The sequence below is a fragment of the Octopus bimaculoides genome, chromosome 26 (assembly GCF_001194135.2).
Source record: "Octopus bimaculoides isolate UCB-OBI-ISO-001 chromosome 26, ASM119413v2, whole genome shotgun sequence".
NCBI classification, from domain to species: domain Eukaryota; kingdom Metazoa; phylum Mollusca; class Cephalopoda; order Octopoda; family Octopodidae; genus Octopus; species Octopus bimaculoides.
Genome location: NC_069006.1, coordinates 19,945,463 through 19,945,937, shown reverse-complemented (window position 1 = coordinate 19,945,937; position 475 = coordinate 19,945,463).

The following is a 475-nucleotide window of genomic DNA, read 5'->3' as shown; positions in this document are numbered from 1 at the left end:
GAGGAGATATATCGACCCAGAAAGGATAAAATATAAAGTCCACCTCGGCGGAGTTTGAACTCAGAACAAAGAAAACTTCTGGAATTCACCTTGTACTTGATCCATTGCCATTACCACTGCCATCCAGCACTTTTCTTCTATGGCCATCTAACATTCTACCGTTTCCTAATGGACGTCCAGCAATCTATTACTGCATCGTGACTAGCCAGCCCTCGATGATCTCAGCACAATGAGTCACATTAAGAAGCAAATATAATTATGTCAAGAAAGTAGAAAATAACTGATGACAGGAAAGTAAATTTATTGATGTGATAAGATATCCAACCTGACAGCATTTTTGTGTGGCAGATAAGCCAACCAGTTCCAGCCAGTTTAGAGCAGAACGATGGCGAGACCTTGGTATAGCAGCATGTTTATTTTGTAGATGATGAAATAATAACATTATTATCACTCATCTTACATTTATTCCTTCAAC